At 40.9% G+C, this 23,295-nt stretch overlaps 1 long non-coding RNA gene across 1 annotated transcript; it reads left to right on the top strand.

Moving 5' to 3' along the window:
* Positions 1-89: 89 nt before the first annotated feature.
* LOC112844059 (uncharacterized) lies at positions 90-18,132 on the top strand. Its single transcript, XR_003216618.1, has 3 exons — positions 90-146; positions 10,279-10,397; positions 17,934-18,132. It is a non-coding gene; the product is annotated as an uncharacterized LOC112844059 (long non-coding RNA).
* The last annotated feature ends 5,163 nt before the right edge of the window (positions 18,133-23,295 follow it).

Raw genomic sequence — 23,295 nt, 5'->3', positions numbered from 1 at the left:
CTTCGTGTGGTGGATATCGCGGAGCTTCCACAGATTCAATAACATTAGCAAGTGGTGGAGGCCAGCAGGTGGATGAAGGAAAAGGGAGGCAAGAGGAGAGACCCGAAGCGGCCGCCGGTCCGCGTGTCAGGTGAACTGAACTTCAGGTAAGAAGTTATGACCTGCAGTCTATCCGGGTCAGATATAAACCAAGTTTAGGTGGAGTTTATTTTCGTTGTGCTGACATTTTCGTACTGCGTGCTAGCTAGCATGACGGAGTTTCTATACAGCTGGGTGGGTGCTATGTTACTGATGTTGAACTTTATTTTGTTCTTACGGTTAATTATTAGAGTTGCCAACCGTCCTGTAAAAAACAGAATCGTCCTGTATGCAGAGAAAATATTACGCGTTTCGTACTGAGGTGAAAAGGAACACAGTTTGTCCCGGACTTCAGCTACAATGAAAAAGACAGAAAGCTGAAGCTGCACAGCTGCCTCTTCTTCTCTCATTCTCTCCTGTTTCTACTTCAATCACGAAACTGATCAATGATCAGCTGATCGGCTTTTCTCTCTTGTTTATTTATCGCCCACTTTGCGCCAGAAAGAGGAAACCAGCGGAGGTCACGCTAAACAACAGCAGCACGTTTAAGCTTGATCAGCTGTTGTTAGAATTTATTTAATATTAATTTCTAGTATCAGCTGATGTTTGCTGGAGCCACAGCTGTAAAGCTGCTGGTCATGATATCGGTTTGGTTATCTGGTGAGAGGGAAACATGCAGATGAAACCAGGAGATGTCCTTACTGAATCATCAGAGCTGAACAGGTGATGGAGAAACAGGTTTACCTTTTAGGTGACATGGATGAGTTGAAGGGAAGTTATGAACTGTTTCTGAGAGACAAATAACACCAGGATCCTTTTCTATGTAGCTGACAGCTGGTAACTGTGCAGGGGCGGGTCTAGCAAAGTGATGCCAGGGGGCCAGGTAGGGCATTAACAGGGAAAGGGGGGCACAAAGAAATACTTTTCTTTATTATTCTCATTTAAAATGTCTCACTTTTTAAAAAATAATTATCTGAGTCTTACAACAAACAATTGATAGATTGATACATATATACCATCAGAACAGTGCACATCACTGTCACAACAGTGTTTATTTTCATTCAAAGGCTTTATGATTTTTCCTATAATGGCGGGCCGGTCTCTAGTCAAAATGCCCGGGACGATTGTTTTGTCCCAGTCCAGCTCTGTATGCAGCTCATCTGCAGTCTGGTGTTACCTACATCTTCCTATTCAGAAGGCAGAATTTCCAAGTTCTGAGTACAATCAAAAGCACCACGACTGCAGTTTTTGTGTTGGATGTAAAAAGCAGGCTAGAATCATGGCGGCGGTCAACGACGGTCCAGGCGTGGGATTTCTCTCGTGGAAATGTGCACATTATTTTTTCCTTTCTATTGGTAGGTGGCACAGTGCACTTGTGGCAAGTAAGCAAGCTAGAAGACTGGGAACCTTGCTGGGTATCCAGTTACGGAAGCAACACATTAACAAGAGAATTCTGAGTAAAACCAAAGTTACTTTCCCTAGTAACTAGTTACTCTGAATGTAACGAGTAACTTGAAGTAACTGAGTTACTTTTTTAGAGAAGTAACTAGTAATGTAACTAAGTTACTAATTTAAAGTAACTTACCCAACACTGAAGAGAATACAGGACGTCGTCGTCTCTGCTTTGGATTTGAGCTTACCTTATATTTTCTTTTTTCACACTGTGTCAGTATTTTTGAAAATACTGCAAATCTGCAAATTAAAATGCATTTTGTCAAATTAAGTCAGTTTTGATTGGAAACAGTCTGAGTCAGTTGATTATGAAATCAAGGGTTAGGCAGCAGTGAGACAACCACAGATGCTCTTCAGTTTTGTTGTTCAAGTTTGCATTTGAAAGAATAACAGAAGAATCGGAAATAAATACTGATTTCCCTGCGTTCCCCTTTTTCCTTTGAACACAGCAGTAGTATAACACTGTACTGGGTTGCTGCGGCACAAACGATTCATGCACTTGAAGTAAGATATCAGCCATGGCATCTGCAGAGGTGCATGCTTTTGTTAGACCTGAAGCTCTGCCACAGAGACAAAGCAGTCAGTTATGCCCTAAAATAAATCATCCAATTCGTTCCTCTCTCCGTGCTCACGATATCAGATGTCTCGGTTACCATGGTAGAAAGGGTAAAGACCATTTAATATCAGGCTCATGTGAAGTCAGACATTTACGTTCTCACATCTGCCAGAGACGTCTGCGTCACAGACTGCTTCTGCTGTTTCTATGAAAATCAGAATAATTTGACTTTATCATGTTGCTTTTGTAAAAATTCAATAAGGAAGCATCTGTATTTGAGTTTCTGCTCTTTCGAGTTTTTAGTTCAAAAATGTGGCATCTCTGACATTTCTGCTTTCCCACGCTGTCAACGCTCCAGACGTCTCCCGAGTTCAATGAACCAATCATTTGGTGGATATTGATCTTTAAATGTCATAGCTGTCTTGCATAAACCAGCACTTCTCCTATCGCCATGCAGATCTTTACTGTACTCCCAGCTGAAGGAGCGAGTCTTACGAATTTTCCTTCACCTCTTTATCTGAGCTGCGCGAGCAAGGATGAGAATACCCTATCTGCAGCTGAATGCACAACAAATTATCACATCAGCTAGATTTGAGCAATTAAATATAGTAACTGGTGTCGGAGCTCACCTCTGCACAATTATGCTATTTTACTCAGATTTACAGAAATGCACAGTGGAGCTTTACGAACTTGAATTACTAAAATTACAGATAAAAAGCATATTTACCTCCCTCCTAACAAAATGCACTGATCTGTAAACTTCATTGTTTCTCCTTTCAGACTCAAAAGGCTTTTTTAAAACCACATTTTACAGATCCTGTTTAGATGCTCAGTCCATGTGATGGAGGTGTTGTAGATGTTGGGTGCAGACAGATGATAATGTACTACAGTTATTATATTTGTCCAGTAAATTCATTTTTATTATTATGAAACTGCACAAGATGACTAACGTACGGTTTATTTTCTGCCACTTCTTGTATATAACTGTACAGCATGTGCACCAACACCACAGAAACTATAAATGATAGTACAAATGACCATACAGTACAATGTCCACATGCTGTTACACTATATAATCCTTCAGCCTGCTGAACCTTGTGTATTTTAGTACTAACTTATTATAACATTCGCTCTGTTCTTGATGAGTAATTTTATTATTTCAGCCCATAGTCTGCAATTTTCTAAAGGTTACAGGCGGAGCAGAGGCATTTCTGTGCAGAAATGTGACAAAGCTGGCATCATTTTAAAGGTTAGAAAATATATAAGTAAGGCATTAGCTTCTGAACCCCTTGAAATAAAAGCTTCTTCTCAGAGTGCAATCTCTCCTACTGCAGGGAGAACTATTTATTTGAATCATAAAAGTAAAATATGGAGCGTGCATTCATACTCTTACTAGTAGATGTGCTAAAACATAGGTTGAACAGCACAGAGGGCTTTTACTGCTTCTGCACATATTATGGGAGATATAATGGAGTGACGGTAATGTGCAATAAATTGATAATTGATATGAGAGATGATATGTAATTGGTGGCTGTTTAAGAGCTTATTGATTTATACTTCATGGTAACAGCTTAGTGACAAATTGCAATGGTAGAAATGACAAACTGTCTCACTTGACTACACTTCTGCCTCGTCTGTGTACAGTGCACGAGTCCTGCTAAAAGCCACTTTTTGAAGCAACTCGCTATTAATGGAACGCTGACATCTGCAAAAAGTCACGCAAGTACCATTTAAAGGAGGGCTGGGAACGGCGAGGCTGTGTGATTAGTCACGAATAAAAGCCTGAAGTTTAATTAAAGTCATCAGGCAATTAGGAGCCAGCACGATAGTGCTTTACAATGCATTTCTGTCTTGTCCATTCCCCCGTCTTAATCAAAGAAATCCCTTCACTGATGTTATGAGCTATAAATGTTACCAGAGTATATGGGTCAGCCACACAGAGACTAGTCGTGAAATAGAGCATTTGTCAATTAATTGCCAACATGGTATTAATTATTATTATTATTTTTACAGCTCTTATGCATGCTGAGAGTTTAAGCATAAAGAAACCAGGTTGTGGTGTCACCTAGGTAAGCATGTGTTCTTAGTATCACAGTACAACATTTTGTTGGGCGTATCAAAAAGAATCATCTGATTTCAAAGTGCTTTAACTCTGCAGCTGTTCACCCGGAACAATCGAAACACTGGACGATTCGTGAGTTTCTGGTTGTTACTGCTAAGTAACATAATAACAGCAGCGTCTGCAGACATGTGTCATGCATCTGAAGGAGGAAACGTTGGACATGTACATAGATCACACTTCCATGTCCAACAGTTTAACAAATGTTGCCTTTTGAAATCGAACGATTCTTTTTGAGATATCGTCTATATTTTACCGATATCCTGCTTCTGATGGTAAGCAGCTATTAATGCTATTAATGGTTGGTTGATTACAGGGTGTGAAGGATGAGGAACAATAGCGAGGACACGGTGTGCTCGACGCAGACATGCTGTAATGGACTGTGAAAGCGCAGAAGATGAAAAGTAACAGATGAGGAAAAATGAACTTGACCAAGTGCAGGGCCGCCGTGAGACCCGGGATTCATCGTAATGATTCAATAGTGTCAATATTTATTACTGTAGCTCCATTAGCGATGACTATGGCTCATTAATATGGGTGCAGCTGCTCCCGATGACCTTCACAATCCCTGCTGGCTCTGTTGGATTTACATCAGATTGAATAAGATGTGTTGAAAACGAGAAGATGAAAAAGAAGAAGGAGAAAAGAATCTTTGCCAGAACGCATGCAATTAGTCCTGCTGCATCTGAAGAGGTCCTGACATAAAATCGCAAAACTTTCTTTGCAGAAAAAAATCAATACTTGACAGTACATCACTGAGTTAAATCATAGTATTGGATGCCTCAGCTTTTCTTTTTCTTTTACGTGCCCCTTGCTGATGTTGTTAGCCAATCGAGTCAGTTACAGACGGGTCAAAAAATAGACTTAGGTGATGGAAAAACAAGTCAAGCTATAAAATTCACTTTTGTCTGTTGGCTATAAAAACTGAAAAATAAACAATGTTTTCAATTATATATGACTAGAAGCAAATGATTGAAGTTACACATACTTGAAACAAAATTTAAAGCTCTCACATTAATATGCTGAACTGCGCTACAGTTTCTAGGATCTACATTTCTAACCTGGAGATCGTGACAAACTGTGTCATAAAGCAAAATCCATCGTGTTCAAATCAAGTTACATATAACACATTTGCATAGTTGGAGCATATGTAGCCTAAATAAGACTGCACAAAAATACTGACAGTGAACATAACACTACACACAGCGCGGTGCTTGCAGAGATGGTTACTTCATCAGCTTTAGCTTTTTTTGCTGTTGCACGTAGAAAGTGTCCAGTTTAATATAGGCATGAATTGATTTCCGTTTTATTGATTTCTGCCTGCTGTAATGTCCAGTGTTGCCGGGTTACTCCACAATAATGCTGAATTTATGTACAGTATTGATCACTAATTACTTAAATATAACAGATGAGATAATTTTCTCAGTTATATGGTTTAGCTTTATGTTGCAGAAGGTACTGAGACACTAATACATACCTTATACTTTCTAAAATAATGACAACAGGCCTTAGAAAATGCATTAGGAAATGGACTTTTATTATTTTATACTTAGCCAAGAATTTCAATATTTGCTGTCTCTAAGCGTCGTCCTAAAGCCGTGTGCCACCTGCTTGTTACTAAAGTGTCCTCACTATAGCAAGAGATTGTGTGGAGATTATGCATGTTTTCCAGAATCACCTGAAGATTAGCCCTGCAAACAAGTCTGCAGGTGGAGGATTTGCCACATTTCCAGGGGAACCAGCACCCCAGCCTCCCTCATTCATTCAGCTATTGTGGCCAATAACACACACACAGATAGCTTAAGAAGTATAATTAGCAGATGAGCCTTTGTGTGGCATTGTTGCCTCTGCCTGAAGACATGTTGGAATGCAATTTGAATTGTTCATGCCAGGAGCCCGAAGCCACGAGTCAATCAGTCTCGGAGCCACTTTGGCAGCAGCCAGCTCTCACATGTTAATTAGTAATGACTTTCCCTTCTGGCTGCAGTGTGAGACAGCACAGCAAAGGTGAGATACTTGAGGGAAATATACAGGAAACTTCCGAGAGCTCAGCTTGGCGTTTGATCTGCCGGGATGGCTGTTATCTATTGTTCGGTTTCATTTGGTGGCAGTAAATGGAGATGAAAGTGGTGTATGCTGACACCTGCACTGCTGACTGCATCTTAAGGAGGCTCAGTTCTGCTGGGAAACTTTGACTTCATGCTCAGGTTAAATCTTCTCCAGTTTGATGCCATATTTGAATATTCAGCACGTGGAGCCGTGATGTTTGTAGCAAGAACCATTAAGTGAAATGTGATTTCAGACTGATGATTTTTAGAGTGAATCATTTGATTGTTTTTAGGTTTACTTAAAATAAAGTGTAGCAATGCTGAGGCCATTTCGCCCAAACACCCCAAACACATAATTCAGCAGTTATTAAAAACCAGCCACACTGTTTCTCAGCATGACGACTGAACGTGTCGCTGCGGTCTCTGTGAACTGTGTTTAATCGTATGGATGAGCTTGTTGTCTGCCTTCCTCTGGTTTTCAATGTATTCGTCCTGTTATTTATTCTGCTGTCTACTATTTATGTTTTATTTCAGCACAGTTGGTGGGGAGCACCCACAGTTTTGTTGTACATGGACAATGACAATAAATGTCTATTCTATCCTGTTCAGGCACCTCATCCTGTCTGATAATTAGTTTTTTGGCAATTTTCGGATTCTTTATGTTGAGAAATAAATGATTGAGAATTCTGCTCATAAAAATATTCTGAATTTCAAACCGCTGATTGCAGTGAGCCCCACAGAAGGCTGCATGTCTCATTTTAATAAAGGCTGTGAGCTACACATGAACAAAATTTAAAAGTGCCAGACGTGCTGACCTTTCATTGTGCAGCCATTTTTTTTTCTTGTGCTCTTAAAGGGAGGAATGTGAAATCCCTTGAGAACAATGGGAATTAGTTCTTAATTAAAGCCGGCCACACATTACACTGTCCGGTCCCCGTGGCGGTAAATTTAGTTATTTTCAGGTACCCTTGAAGCTCTTGTTGATAATCTCAAATGAAGATGCTTTGATTCAGAAGAGGGTCACATTGGAAACAGAACCACCAAGCAATATCTTTGACGTGACACTGTTAAAGAAATAACCGATAATAACCATTGATTACTCTTCTCTGCTGTGCACGACTTCCTGTGTCACCGTTATGCTTTCAGCTTTGGGACTCGAGGGAAAAAGTCACTTTCTGATGGATCCGCTCGCTGGCCTATAAGTGCAAATCTTTTCACGTTCAAGCATTTAAACCATTTAACTTAATGCCACATAATGTGGTCTGTAGTTGTAAGGAGCTCTGCTGTGTAATTAAGTTGTTAACTTGGACACAATCCACTAGTTAAAGCTGCCAAACACATGATGAGACTTGTGTGCGTCTCTCTACAACAGTTCTGTCTAATGGTTACAGTGACTAACATCATTCCTCTTTGGACTGCTGCTGCTACTACAAAGAATCTGCAGGCCGTGCATATAACTGAATAACAGGGCAAGCAGATTACTCAGGTACAACTGTAATTGTGAATGCATTATACATACAGTGAAAAATACTGCAAGCTGTGTCATTATGAAACTAGAGTTACTTCAAACTGTGCAGGCATGTAGGATTCAAACTGTGTTATGTGTAAATTTAACCAGAGGTTGAAGAATACAACTTAAATTTAGAGTCAAATGATGAAGATGTGGGTCAGTCAGTGTACGTACTGGTTGTTATTCTTTGTATTTTAAAGGTCTTGCAGCTGATTTGAATTTCACACAGTGGTTATAATGAATAACACCGGCTGTCCACAGACTGCATATCACAAAGTACCACATTGGTTGCACAGAGGTATAAAGGTAAGTCAGCAGGAGTGCAGTCCAAACAATCTGAATATGTGCAAAACAAAGAAGACATAACCACTGATTCTCGATATGCACAACTGTGGTCATGGCAACCGAGCAAATGTAACTTGTTTAAAATCATAATTTTTTTTCCAGGCAGTGATTTGTAATTACTGATAATTACTGTAGTTTACAGTATTCACAGGATTATTCTAAACAGCCATCTAGAGCCAATCAAACATGTTTCGTCTGTTTATCTTTTAAACATGAAAACACATCTTTGTCACATTTATGTTAACCACAGAAATCAAACTCATGTAAAGGTGGCAGTTTTATTTATCTTGCACACTGATTCAGTTTTTTGCTTTTTTGCAATGCTGGTTTTACAGAATGAGGTCAAAGCCACAGGTACATCCGAATAATCTTGTTAAAGCTACTAGCACTTTTATACAGTATACAGTATTCCTACAGTATAAATACTTATTATGCTAAACAATTTAGATGTAAAGATGAGAAAAGTACTCGACCTCTGCCCGGGCTGGTAACAATCCAAATCATTTGCTTGACTTTTGACATTTTCATTCTGAAACTGGGAAACTGGGTAGGCTTGACTCCAGCTGTGGACGGCATGCAAAGATGAAATTGAGCATTTCTGCAACAATAAGTCAAATTATTACAGTCGTTCACAGAAGAAAGGTTGATTATTTAACAAAGCCTTGCTTCACAGGGTCGGGGTATCACATACAGGATGCTGGTTGGCTCTCAAATTGCTGGATTTTAGAGAAACTATATAAACATAAACCAAACTGTAATGGCCATGTGAAGACTCCAAAGATGTCTGACACAGCAAAGCTTGTAGATTGCTCCCTGTGCTGGTTATTATTCAACATCTGTCGGCCGTGGGACAAGCCAGGAACCAATCAGATAGCAGACAAGTGTGTCAACTAATCGGTGGTTTGATCTCTGGCCTTTCCATGTGTCCTTGGGCAAGACTGCAGCTATTGGTGAGCTAATGGGCCTAGAAACACATTATGAAGTGCTTTGTAAAACTCCTAAAATGATACAGTATATTCTGAGTGATGTGTATTTAATGACACTAGTTTGCTGATATTTCTCTGGCAGCTTCATTTTGTAACCTATAGGATATAAAAAGCTTTGTTTGTTGTCTTCTGTCCATCAGGCCTCTAAAATCATCCCAACCAGGAGACCCAGCTTTGCCTAGTAACAGCAGTCCATGATGCACAGACTGAATTGCTCCAGGTTGTAGTCCAGACTAGTGTCAGAATAGTGTTTCATTAGGATAATTTGAAGAAAATTTAGACTGTAGGCAGGAATGATATCTGTGTACACCTGTACAGCACTGACATTTTCCTTAATCAAAACCATAGAGTCTAGCCCAACAATAAAAAATAGCTCCAGGCTGATACACAAAAAGATACGATTTAGATGGAATTGCCTGTCAGTGTCTTTATTGTTGTATTAAATGGACTGCATTTTTATATAGCACTTTTCTGGTCTTTTCAACCACTCAAAGCACTTTAGACTACAAGCAACATTCACCCATCCACACAGCACGATTATCTTATACATACGGCGCTTTCTCTATCACGGCAGCGATGCAGTTTTCTGCTTCAGTATCCTGATCAAGGACACTTTGACACAAAGACCACAGGAATCGGAAAATTTCACTCGTGATATTTGTAAGTTGGTTTTTTTGTAATTTCACAATGTTGTTCATGGCAACCTAATTTAGAAACGAAAACACAATTATTACAAAATAAATATTCTTATAATGGGGGGGGGGTTACGTTGCTTCACATGAAACATTTAAGCACTGATTCGAAAACCAGATGAAGAGCTATCACTGAGTTCTGAAAATCACTGAAAATGCAAATGAAAAACAAAAAATATTCAGAGAACATTTAGAAACAACTGAAATTCAGTACAATGAAATTCCCTTGACTTGACAGTGGGAGAAAACTTGGTATTTTGAGTTGTTCATGAATAAATGGCAGTTGTTTTTTTTAATTCTTTATTACAGGTTAATTCATTATATATATTGAAAACCACAAACCTTTCAGTTTTTCGCGTGTGCGTATATCAGACATGTAGTTTATGTATAAATATGCATACCTCACTAAAGCCCTGCCCAGCATTTGTCAGAATGTTTAAAGGTGTTCAGAAATTCACTAACTTGATGCCATTTGTCTGATTTCTTTCACAGACTGCACACTGACGACCGTCTACCTACATCACTACAATCAACATCTACACGATGTGTCAGGGCGATCGCTGTGTGGATGTGGAGAAGAGGACGGGAGGACCCAAACGCAGGACTCACGGGTTGGTGAAGGCTGGTGTTTATCATGTTAGCAGGATGTACAGAACATAAGAGATAGACTGACTGACTGACTGAATGGATGGATGGATGGATGGATGGATGGCTAAACTGAAACTGAAGCGGGATTGACAACAACAATGACAAGACCAGGAACTGAGGGAAACAGGGCTTAAATTCCTGGCTAATGATGATGATAGGAGACCGGTGAGTACACAGCTGAATTTAATCTAACTAATCACACACAGGAAGTGGAACAGGACAAAATACACACACACCGAGGCTAACATAATAAAACAGGAAACATGAACAAACTGAAAGCACTGAGTCAACGGGAACCCTGATTGTTTGAAAAAACAATCTGATAAGGTCTCTGATCACAAAACATTTGTAAGAGCTTTTAATGAATTAATTGCTTGCTTGTCTGTGTGTAACTGTCCAGCGTGTGTGCCTAGTGCAGCGTTGTGCGGAGGGCCGGTATATTCACAAGCCTTTCTTCGCGTCTAACCCCTCTTACACAACGTAGCATATATTATTCATTTATACTGCCTTTTCATATAATGTTGAACAAAAGCTGGAATTGAATGACCGGCCTTCTGGTGTTCAGTTTCCAATATACACTTACCCATTTGCTATTTTTGATAATAGGGAGTGCAAACAAGAAAAGTGCAGATTGTACTTGTATATGTAATTAGGATGACAAAAATGTACATAATCAGAAAACAGCACCCGTTTGCCAAAACAGTAAATGATCATGAATGCAGAAGTGTTCTGGTTGCTGTGCAGTATTCATTTAAACGAGCTCCTCACAATACAAGTACAAAAAAATCAAAACCGACACACCAAACTCTCATTTTCACCTACTGCTTAGAAAATGAGATTTGCAACATTGTCCCAAACAATTCCAGATGGCGTACGAAGGAACTAAGAGGCATTTTGCATCCAGAAATATATGCATCCCATTCTCCGACAATGCCTATGTTCCAGTTTTACTTTGTAATTTGTCTGTATCACTTTCTCTCTTCATCTAAAGTATGTGCCATATGCAAGAAGAAAAAAACCCTTAAAATATGCAAAGTACCACTGCAGCATATTTATACAGTGACACATCCGTGCATTCTCCCACATCATGAGCCTGAGGACTGTACATACCGGTCAGTTATATTTCAAGGTCTGAAAAATGGAAGGTAAAACAATCACAATTTTATGGAGGATGGGGAAAGATGTTGGCAAGTATTAACTAAAAGCTGTATCGATCGCGGACTGAAAAATGGGGATAAAATCATTGAGTTGTCAGATTGCCACCTGCTATAACATATGAGGGAAGAGATGGGCATGAAATCCTCATAAACCAAAATGCAGCAGTCTATCATCGAAGTGAGATGAGAAGGAAATGTTTCATGCAAGGTCACAGCGAAGCAAATGTGACATTAAAAACAGCTCAGGACGTTAATTCATTCTAAATGTGCGATTTATATGCCACGGGAAGCTTACCTGACAATATGTGCCTTGTAAAGCTTTGTGCAAAGGTCAATCTGAAGTTTCTCTGACAATTTGAGAAACTTTCAGAAGTATTCCTCGGTTACAGTTTGATGCTCGACATTAGAAAAAGACGTTTGTTTCATGTGTTTGTCAGGAATCATGCTATTTGATCAGGTACTCAAGCAAAAGACCAAAAAATGAGGAAGATAAATTACAATACACTTCCAAATGATGGCTGTATTTATTTTTTCGAAGTGCTTATCTCTTACTGCCAGGACGCTAAACAGGCTGGTTTTATTGTTGTTTATGCAGGCTACTTCTTTTCCACTTTGCAGGTATTTGTTGGTATTGCAGACTGATTGTGCTTTAAGCAGACTGTGGACAATTTATCGAAATTCATACGTTCCCACATGTGCATAATGAGTTTGCTCGCGCTGATAAGGTCTTTGTGCCCCAGCCGAGACTTGTTGATCGGTCACGGCCAATGCACCAGCTGTGTTCAAAGGCATTTAGCTGTGGTGGCAGTCAGGCGTGAGGGGATAGACCTGGGAAGTCTGTTGTGTATGAGGAAGACAATACCTGACCTTGGCCTCGTGGTGTGAGCTGCTTGGCAAAGAATGTGCTCCACTGTGAATGCAAATGAAAAGGATGAGCACAACACAGAACGAGCTACCTGGAACACTGAGTCACTGTGCTCTGTGCTCTCTAATTTAGCATGCAGCTCACTCTCGAGCTGCGCTCTAATATGACTACTGTTCTCTGATAAAAGGATCTTGGGCCATGAAACGATGTGAACAAGTGCATAAGTTTTGGTAGAGGAGTCGGGCAGTGGGGGACTTAACGAATGATGTAAACCTTGCATTCAAAAGATTTTAATCTGTGCTCTGTGGAGAAAAGTGCAGATCTCTGGTGTCCTCAGCACTATTTGGCCAGAGGGGGCCTACCACTCAGTGCATGTAAACCATTTGTCAACTGCCACAGTCCATGCCTCAGTGCTGATGTGAGGTCTGCAACGCAATACTGCACAATGCTCGAGTCTGACTCCTGTGAGAGCTCAGATCCTGAACTCTTACTAGGACTCTTCAAAGTCAGTGTTTGCATTAATCAAAATTTTTTAAACCTGACTACTACTTGTTTAAAAGTTCGCATAAGTTTACGAATTGCACAAGATTACAATAAATGGTACTTCTACGTTTTCCTCTACCTACATAGCAACATGGAGTGAAATCTTTATGGTGTGTGGGATGTGCCTGTGTGAAGTGTATGCATCTCATTTCAAACCTTATGGCAGTTTGTGAAACTTTAAAACCTCTGTTGTTCATCTTTTGTTCTTTCAAACTAGCACCTTGCTGAAACAGAATATAAAGTGTTAAGCCAGAAAAGTTTTTAATGCTTTAGGTCTGTTTTCGTTTCACTTATATGCATAACTGCTGTGGTTGTGCATTGCGATTTAAAAGGTGGCAAAATGCTGTTTGGAGCAAGCCGTTGGTGTTTCACTGCTGATCTGCTATTTTTATAGCAGGCTGGGCAGAGTTGGGTGCATGTGAGAGCTAAAGTTGAGAGTCATGATTTTTCAGGCATTCGTTCATTTCCAAAGTTGTTATAAAATATACAAACACACTGTGCAAAAGTCTACAGCCAACCATGATTTCTTTATATTTTGCTTTCAAGGAGTTAGATTTCCTCAGAAGTTTTTTAAAATAGTCATAAGCGATAATTCTTCAACATTTTTAAGGTCTTTAAAGTTTTTCTTTGGACACTGGCTGTTATTTTTTTCCTGTCATTTTCAGTCTAGTCCTTGTACACGACCATTTTCTGAGGATTTCTTTTGTTTGCTTGTTGAGCCACTTAACACTGACCTGTAAATCAAGTCTGAAAAAAGGCACCTGAGTCAGTGTTGTGTTTACAGAAAACTTAGCAAAGAGAACCAATTTTAACTTGTATTTTTAGGCATTTTTACTGGCAGCCTGCTGCAAAAAACACATAATATGTTAGCATTTCTTTACTTGAATCTGCGAGAAGTGCCAAGGACAATGCAGTTTGACAGGCAGAAAATCATATTTTTGCACTAACAAGTCAGTAAGTGTGGAGGAGGTCAGGAGAAAGGTAAAACAGTGGGTGTCTACAGCCATCTGTGAAACACAATGGGGGCTCTGTCATGGTTTGGGGCTATATTTCAGCCAGCGGTGCTGGGAATCTTGTCAAAAGTGATGAAATTATGAATGTAGAAAAGTGCTGTCAGGTTTTGATCCACCACGCAGTACCATCCAGAAAACTTCTGATTGGCAATGGCTTAATTTTTCAGCATGACAGTGATCCAAACACACTGCCAGTGCAGTGAAAGCACACCTGGGCAGAAACATATCAGTCATGGATTGAGCCTGGACCTCAACCTTACTGAAGCAGTGTTAAATCATCTTGATGCAGAACAGAACAAAAATAAAGAAAGATCCAAAAAAAGAGTTTTGAGTGTCCTTCAAGAAGCTCGCAGAACGATTCATGAAGAAAGTAAAAGAAAGCTGCCTGAGAGAGTTCAGGCTGTGTTGGACAACAAAGGAAGTCATATCTATCAGTGACTTTCAAGCCTTTCAGAATTCAAAATAAACAGTTTTTGCCTAATGTACACAATTTCCATGAACATTAATATGTTCTAATAAACTGCTTTCAAAATACAAGTAGGGCAGGAGCCAGGAAAGCTAGCTATCTAGGGAAACACAAAAGACAAGGGAGCACAAAGCACTGAGGGAGGACACAACAAGGACAAGAGGAGGCTCAGGTAAACACACACCAGGTAACGAGGGGAGAGGAAACAGGCGGGAAAACAGCAGGAACAAATCAGGAAAAACGAGACAAGAGAAGGGAAATTAGACACAAAGCACGAGAGACAAAAGACCATTAAAGTAAAACACGAAGTAACTGCTGACAGACTCAGACACGCAAACTTGACATAGAGACAAAAGACAAACACAGAGACAAGACTGAAGGAAACAAGATCCAACCACTAACAGCAGACTATAAAGCCTGAACATAAATCAAAAAACAAACCGTGAAGCCACAAAACTAAAAACCACGACAGGTATACGGTTCATTCTAGTTTTACTTGTACAACAGTCACCTCAAGGCACTTTATACTGTAAGGTAGACCCTACAATAATACATACAGAGAAAAACCCAACAATCATATGACCCCCTATGAGCAAGCACTTTGGCGACAGCGGGAAGGAAAAACTCCCTTTTAACAGGAAGAAACCTCCGGCAGAACCAGGCTCGGGAAGGGGCGGGGCCATCTGCTGTGATTGGTTGGGGTGAGAGAAGGAAGACAGGATAAAGACATGCTGTGGAAGAGAGACAGAGATTAATAATGACTAATGCAGAGAGGTGGATAAACACACGATGAGTGAAAAAGGTGACTAGAAGAAACACTCAAAGTCTGAAATATATATTAAAACAGGTCTTTGTCATTAAGAAAATGAAAGAAAGGAGGACAATTAGAGGAATATAGTGAAGAGGAAATGAGGCCAGCTAGGAGAAGGATGACGAGTGGAAAGGCGGCAGGTCCACATAAGTTATGGAGATTTATAGGAGAGAGGGGAGTGGACTTTTAGGCCAGACTGTTTAACACACTCTTGGACAGTCAGGATGCCTGAGGAGAAGTGTACTCGTACTGATTTTCAAGAATAGGGCTGATGTGCAGAGCTGCAGCAACTGCAGAGGGATAAAGCTGATGAGCCTCACCCCAACGATACGAGAAAGAGTTATTGAAGCTACGTTAAGAAGAGAGATGATGATCAGTGAGCAGCGGTGTGGCTTCATGCTGAGAAAGAGCTCTAAAGATTTTGAGAGTGTTGATGGAAAAGTATAGAGAAGGTCAGAAGGTAATGAACTGTGTCTGTGTGGAGGATGGACCAGAATGGACAAGATTAGAAATGAGCACATCTGAGAGACAGCTCATGTCGAGCAACTTGGAGACAAAGTTCGAGAGATGAGGCTGAGATGGTTTGGACATGTGCAGAGGACGGATGGAGAAAATATTGTAAAAAGGATGTTGAATACGAAGCTGCTCAGCAGGAGGAAGATTCGTGGATGCAGTGAAGGAGGACGTGCAGAGGCTTCATGAAGAGAGGAGCGGGGTGAGATGGAGGCAGACGATCTCTAAAGACAGAAACCCAGAGACAAAGAAGACAGACCTTTGTCATTAAAATGGAAACAACAAAGACAACGACCTTCTTAGAAAAGGTTTAGTCTGATATGTTCTTTGCTTGTTTTCTTTGCATAGCTCAGGGAATCTGCGGTGTCAGTACTGCCACGCTGTATCACTTTCCCGTGTGGGAGGGAGCACGGTGCACCAAGCAACTTGTGTACCAAATGTGGGGCCAACCAGCCCGGGGGGAGATAGCACTGCCCTCACAGAACTACTCCTGGTTTTAGCTTATTCATCAGAATAACACTCAGAATGTATGCTGCAGTCTTACTGTGCTTCCTCACTACCTGAGCTCTTTAATTTTACAGCCACGGGCACACTGAGACATCCTGTTGTCTTTTAGAAGAATGTGATTAGAATAAACATCACACAATTCCTCATAGTTTTAAATGGTCATCAGGAATGCAATGTAGCGCACAACTGCTACTGGCCAATTTAAATTTGAATGCATTTATGACTCACTGTGTCAACATGGGAAGCAGAAAGTAACGACAGCGGTGAGAAAGTAAAAGCTTATTAGAAATGATCATAGTTATACCTTCATATTAAAAGCATAAGATAAGATAAGATAAGATGGCCTTTATTAGTCCCACAGGTGGGAAATTTGTTTTGTTACAGCAAAAGTGCAAAGTTATGTAGCAGAAATTAGAAAACACTGGAATGCAATAAAATACAATAAAATAAAATAAAATACTATATACAATAGAATAAAATAGAAATACAAATACTATATACAACTGAGTAGGAAAATACAAAAACACAACTTCGTCAGAAGAAGAATTGCACGTATAGCAGTCTTATTGCACATGTGTGGGTTTGTGTGTTTGATCAGCTGCAAAAGTCTTTATTGTAGAGTCTGACAGCAGTGGGGAGGAAAGACCTGCGAAATCTCTCCGTCCCACACCGTGGGTGCCGCAGTCTCCCACTGAAGGAGCTGCTCAGTGCTGTCACAGTCTCATGCATGGGGTGGGAGATGTTGTCCATCAGGGATGACAGCTTAGCCACCATTCTCCTGTCACTCACCACCTCCACTGGGTCCAGAGGGCATCCTAGAACAGAGCTGGCCCTTCGGATCAGCCTGTTCAGTCTCTTCCTGTCCCCAGCAGAGATGCTGCCCCCCAGCAGACCACACCATAAAAGATGGCTGAGGCCACCACAGAGTCATAGAAGGTCTTCAGGAGTGGGCCCTCCACTCCAAACGACCTGAGTCTCCATTAAAGTGCAGCAGGTACAGCCTGCTCTGCCCTTTCCTGTAGAGGGCGTCTGAGTTATGAGTCCAGTCCAGTTTGTTGTTCAGATGAACACCAAGGTACCTGTAGCTGTCCACAGCCTCGATGTCCATACCTTGGATGTTCAGTGGTTGCAGTGGAGGATGCTTGTGCCTGCGGAAGTCTACCACCAGCTCCTGTAATCTTCAGGGACTGGACGTCACATTTACAGTGTCTGAAATGTGACGCTGACTGCAGGAGGATATTTCTACACATGGATGTGGAAACAAAAGAAAATCCCAGTGTGTTAATGATCATCGGTGGAAAGCAGGTTCACTTCAGTTTGGTGCTGTAGTATTATGATATAAGCTCTTCACTGGAAAGATAATTCTTAGTAATAATATATTTTAAACCGTATCTGTCTTTGTTAGACATTAAAGACCTGAATTCATCTCACTTTTTTTGTGCCAATGCTACATTAATCTCGTATGTCATTTCTTATTACTCTGTGCGTGTGCTGCTGAACTTAGCGACTGACTGCCAGGACATTTAAATGAATTAGCAAAGTGACAAAATCCCCCTCAGTGAAAATAACATGAGGAATAATTACATGATGCTGTAAACGAGTGTGTCTCTGCTTTTTCTTCAAGTGTTCCTGAATCTGTGGACTCAGTGGCGAGAAGACCAAAGTCCTTACTACTGACGAGCACCAGCCACCGTGCATCTCGAAGGCGTGCAAATCGAACAAGTGCAGGTGTGACGCCCACAAGTGTATGGTCACAAGTGTAATTTTTTAAAAACCTTTATTGATGTAAAAGACCTGATTTAATGGTGGTATTGCACTTTCATTTAGAGTTATGAAGAATGTAATTGCGTGGCATTGCCACAAGGGGGAGATAGCGCTGAGCACGATAGGCCGTTGCAACGCTTCTGTGCCTCAGACGAGGAAGAGCCTGCAGACCGAATGCAACTGATGTCTCCTGTCTCTGCTTTTCTGTTAAAAAACAGTTTAAAAACAGACCCCATCGAAGGCCTGTAACACAGGAATTCAAATACCTCTGGTGCAAGAAAAGAAAGTGGCATCAACAGCAGAAATACACTCAAGAATCAGTCAAGAGGTGGCGGCATTCGCCTCCCGCAGTTTAACATCCAAGACAAACGTCACCGTCATCACCAAAATCCGCCCATACTGCACACTGGTGTTGCCCATTCTTCTCTATGGATCCGAGACCTGGGACATCCTCGAGCATGACCTCAACAAGCTCGAGCTCTTCCAAATACGCTGTTTGCGTCAGATTCTCCGAGTGTCCCCTGTCTCAGCAACAGCGCGATACATAGTCAATGTCACCAGCAGCCCTCGATGCAAGAGCTGATCCAGAAGCGACGACTGCAGTGGTTTGGACACATCTGCCGCATGACCAACCATCGCCTGCCATATCGCCTTCTGCTGCAGCAGCACCCCGCCCACTGGAGAATCAAGCATGATGCGCCCCAGAAGACCTGGATCAAGCAAACTGAAGACGATCTTAAACAACAACGTCTAACCCTCGAGCAAGCAGAGTTTAAGTTTAAGGCCTGGAAGTGCATCGCTGACCAAGATGGAAACACTACGGGGTGACCGTGGCTCAGGGGGTTGGGAAGCGCATCTGCAACCGGAAGGTCGCTGGTTCGATCCCTGGGCTCTGTGTCCTGGTCGTTGTGTCCTTGGGCAAGACACTTTACCCTACCGCCTACTGGTGTTGGCCAGAGGGGCCGATGGTGCGATATGGCTCGCTTCTGTAGCTTGCCTCCACCAGTGTGTGAATGCGAAAGTGAATGAATAGTGGCATTGTAAAGCGCTTTGGGTGCCTTGAAAAGCGCTATATAAATCCATTACTACGGCACCCACAGCGACGTACTGGCTTTGTGAACGACCTCCCCTGCCGACTGCCAGTTAGGGACAAAAGAAGAAAAGAAAGTGGACTAACTGTGGTATCAGTTATCTTAATGACCTTGTAGTACAATTTCACCCTATTAGAGCACTTCGCTCTCACACTGCAGGCCTACTTGTTGTCCCTAGAGTATTTAAAAGTAGAATGGGAGGCAGAGCCTTCAGTTTTCAGGCCCCTCTTCTGTGGAACCAGCTCCCAGTTTGGATTCAGGAGACAGACACTATCTCTACTTTCAAGATTAGGCTTCAAACTTTCCTTTTTGCTAAAGCATATAGTTAGGGCTGGACCAGGTGACCCTGAATCCTCCCTTAGTTATGCTGCAATAGGTGTAGGCTGCCGGGGATTCCCATGATGCATTGAGTTTTTCCTTTCCAGTCACCTTTCTCACTCACTATGTGTTAATCCGGTTGTTCAGTGATGATGTGACGAATCCTACTTCCGGGCCTAAAGTAGTCTGCGTTTAATATGGCTTTTGTGTTGTTAACATGTTTAATGTTTTGTATTTTCTTCCATTTAATCTCAAAAAGCTCATAAAACAGTCAGTGATCACTGTTGACCTCCCTCGGCTTTTATTACCGCTAATCATTTATTTAAGCTCAGTTTTTAAAACCTTACGATGTAACTACAGCACAGCCCATGCAGCAGTATATGAATGACTAACCTCGTATTGTGGATGGATTATCTCACTTGTTCTCCTGGCTGAAGTTTAGTCCTTTTACAGCATCCTGCCATGCGATTACATTTGTTCCTGACCACCGAGAACACTCACGTTAACTTTTATCGAGTGGAAAAAAGTTAGCTTGTTTATATTATGCTAACATAGCTGTGTCGCTAGCCACCACGTAGCACATCATTATATACCAGCTAGCCAAACTTCAATAACCCTACAAACGTCACTGCTGTTTAGTTTACTGTCTTCATTTATGTTGGAAGTGATAGCAGAGCTGTACGTTTGAATTTGTTTCCAAAACCCCGCAGTCAGGACATGCTATATTGTATTTAGATAGAAGCTAGCGAGCTAACTTCCTGCTAACTTCTAGCGCCGTTAAATGTCATAAATTCCATTTTCATGGATGCCTGGATGTTAAACTCAATTGTTACACCTGGTAGAGAAGAACACTGATCATTTTATTAAAAATGAAAGACTTTAGACAGTTTTTCAACTCTCAGTAATGCCACAGTGATCGTTTGATATATGGACCTGCAGCAGAGTTTAGGCCCAGACACGGCCAGTGACGTCAGACTGAACAACCGGATAGACCTCTCTGCATTGAATCATATCTGTTATTAATCTCTGTCTCTCTTCCACAGCATGTCTTTATCCTGTCTTCCTTCTCTCACCCCAACCGGTCGCCAGTGTTGCCAACTTAGCGACTTTGTCGCTATATTTAGCGAGTTTTCAGACCCCCTAGCGACTTTTTTTCTATAAAAAGTCGCTAAAAAAAGACGTGAAAGCGCGTATCGCTTTTACTCTCAACAAGCAGCGGGTGCTGTAACGCAGTCAGTTCTTCTTTTAATCTTTTACTCTTCTGCTGTTTTGTGGATCACAAGGTTTAAAACTACTTATAAACACACACAAACACAAAGTAACTCCACCAGAGTGCCTATTTCGGGTCACTTTTGCCGGTCCAAGCCCGGGTAAAGGAGCAGGGTTGGAATTGTGACATTAAAAAAACAATAATTGCTAAAAGAAATTTAATTTGTAGTTCTAAATAAACTCTAAATGCATTTAGGACGTTTTTTACTCACTTTATGTCTCTTCCACGATGTTATTTCTCTCTCCAACAACATAGGTTACAATTATATTAGCGTGACCAATTATGCAAATTAGGTGATGACGTCATTTAGCGACTTCTAGCGACTTTTAGGACAGCCAATAGCGATTTTCCTTACTGAGGAGTTGGCAACACTGCCGGTCGCAGCAGATGGCCCCGCCCCTCCCTGAGCCTGGTTCTGTCGGAGGTTTCTTCCTGTTAAAAGGGAGTTTTTCCTTCCCACCGTTGACCAAAGTGCTTGCTCATAGGGGGTCATATGATTGTTGGGTTTTTCTCTGTATTTATTATTGTGCGATCTACTGTACAATATAAAGTGCCTTGAGGTGACTTTTGTTGTGATTTGGCGCTATATAAATAAAATTGAATTGAATTGAATCAGTTTGTATTATATTATTTAGCACAAGCAGTAGAGTCAAAATGTATCGGGAAATATATAAAACATTAATGTAAATAATATTGACTACTCTTGCATTTGTCATCAGTCATCATATATGTGTCAAAAACAAAGCGATTAGCAGGGAAATCAAGCATGAACAGACTGAAAAGTTATGAAATTGCAGTTAATTCTAAGACTTAAAAGTAGTGGTGTGAAGAATAGCAATGTCCTCGTGTGCTCAGAGCAGCGGGCTTTGGATAACATGAATATAGTTCTTCTTGACTAATTCAGTGAAATCAATTGTAGCTGTCCAATCAAGAGAAGGTGAAAGCATGGGCTGCTTTTCCAAGTACTTTACATTTAATTGACTCTATTTTTGGACTTATTCCTCAGCTTTATAGTTGTTAGATAATAACACACCTGAGCAGCTACTGAAATAAATGATTACTCTTTTTTTGGACACTTTTATTATGCAAAAGACAAAAGGAAAAGAGAAGGACTGTGCTTTAGAGGTCATGCACATTAGAGTGAGACACTGTCATACCTGGATGCTTTTTCAGACTGTGGTGAAGCAAAGAACTGCTCACTTACAAACGTATAAAGTACTCCTCAGTGGAGACAAGAACACACTTTAATTCCTGGTTAAAACAAGACAACCGTCTGACTTTACATGCAGAAATTTTTTTAGGCTTCAAGAAGACAATGCAGTTGCCATAGTGAAGAATGTAAGTGAAATGACGCAAAACGGAAGCAAGACAAAATACGGCAATTAATTCAGTCTAAGGTGGCTTAGAGAAAGAGAACGCACAGGCAGTTCAGATGGTTTTCAAATTCTGAGGTGCAAAGCTTTGTTGAAGCTATAATGGTTTGGAACCTCATTACAACACTGACCTTATTGTCAAAAGGATCTTCTTTTAAAAAGAATGATTAATATTTACATATAAAACTCTCACTCGCGCCCCTGAGAAGGGTGTTTAAGACAGTTAATATTCATTTAAAGAGTTTTGGATGAAAACATGTCTTTTCACTCAGTACCAGTGGGCACCACAGGAAGCTGTTATTCCTGTGGTGGCGTTGTTTGTAAAACTGCATATAATATGTATGCGGTATGTAAAGAGTGACACGTTTTTAAAAATAACTTTCTGTCTGAAAATGAATGAAGAACACAGCCCCAAAAGGCTGATTCTGGGGTTTACTTACCTGGATGACTGAGTATGCATCAAGACATAAGAACACGGTCATTTATGGTATCTGGTCTTTAAGTCTGACATCATTAGCCGTTTCCGGGTCCAAACTCCGTGAACTTCAGGTCCCTTTACCAGGTGTAACAATTAAGTTTAACATCCAGGCATCCATGAAAACAATTTATAAAGTCTAACAGAGTTAGAAGTTAGCAGGAAGTTAGCTCGCTAGCTTCCACCTAAACATGATATAGCATGTTCTGACTGAGAGATTTCTGAAACATTCAAACATACAGCTCTGCTATCACTTCCAACATAAATGAAGACAGAAAACTAAACAGCAGTGACGTTTGTAGGGTTACTGAAGTTGGGCTAGCTGCTATATAATGATGTGCTACGTGATTGCTAGCGACACAGCTATGTTAGCATAGCATAAACACAGTGAAGCTGGAGGATGAACGCTAACTTTTTTCCACTCAATAAAAGTTAGCGTGAGGGTTCCCGATGGTTAGGGACAAATGCAATCGCATGGCAGGATGCTGTAAACGGACCAAACTTCAGTCAGGAGAATAGCTGAGATAATCCATCCACAATACCAGGTTAGTCATTAATATACTGCTGCATGGGCTGGGCTGTAGTTACATGTAAGGGTTTAAAACTGAGCTTTAAAATGAACAGTGGTGAGAAAAAGCGAGAGAGGCCGACAGTGATCACTGACTGTTTTTAGGGGCTTGTTCAAAAGAACAAGA

The sequence above is a fragment of the Oreochromis niloticus genome, linkage group LG16 (genome assembly GCF_001858045.2).
Source record: "Oreochromis niloticus isolate F11D_XX linkage group LG16, O_niloticus_UMD_NMBU, whole genome shotgun sequence".
Taxonomy (NCBI): domain Eukaryota; kingdom Metazoa; phylum Chordata; class Actinopteri; order Cichliformes; family Cichlidae; genus Oreochromis; species Oreochromis niloticus.
The sequence above is the reverse complement of the archived record's forward strand: the minus strand, read 5'-3'. Positions and strand labels throughout refer to the sequence as shown.